The 458-nt window shown below is 26.9% G+C and overlaps 1 pseudogene; it reads right to left on the reverse strand.

The window, feature by feature from the left end:
- Positions 1 to 458, reverse strand: part of LOC119588899 — a 17131-nt pseudogene that overhangs the window by 2837 nt on the left and 13836 nt on the right.

A 458-nucleotide genomic window follows, 5' to 3' on the forward strand; every position in this document is an offset into this window, starting at 1 on the left:
TTAGTCACAAAACACTACAAAACAAAAAAAACCCCCCACCAAAAAACCCACAAAAAAAACACAAAAAAAACCCCCCCCAAAAAAAAAAAAAACCAAAAAATTTTTAATGTTCCAATTACATCTTTTTTCATTTGGATCTTTTTCCTTTTTAAAAATTTATCATAATTTTATTCATTATTTTAAAAATTTCTAAAAAGGGTTTTGGTGTTTTTTGGGTTTGGGTTTTTTTGGGGGGTTTTTGGGTTTTGGGGTTTTTTGTGTTGTGGGGTGAGCCTCTGGGGTTTTTAAATTAAAATTCAAAAAAAATTACTAAGCTTGTTTTAAAGAAAATATTCTCATAAAAAAAATTTTGGGGGAAACCAAAATTTTTCTGTTTTTTTAAAAAATTTCCATTCTAAATATTTTAATTACCCGGGTCTTTAAATTTTCTTTTATGAGTCTCCGTAAATTTTGGGATT

The sequence above is a fragment of the Penaeus monodon genome, chromosome 24 (assembly GCF_015228065.2).
Source record: "Penaeus monodon isolate SGIC_2016 chromosome 24, NSTDA_Pmon_1, whole genome shotgun sequence".
Lineage (NCBI taxonomy): Eukaryota > Metazoa > Arthropoda > Malacostraca > Decapoda > Penaeidae > Penaeus > Penaeus monodon.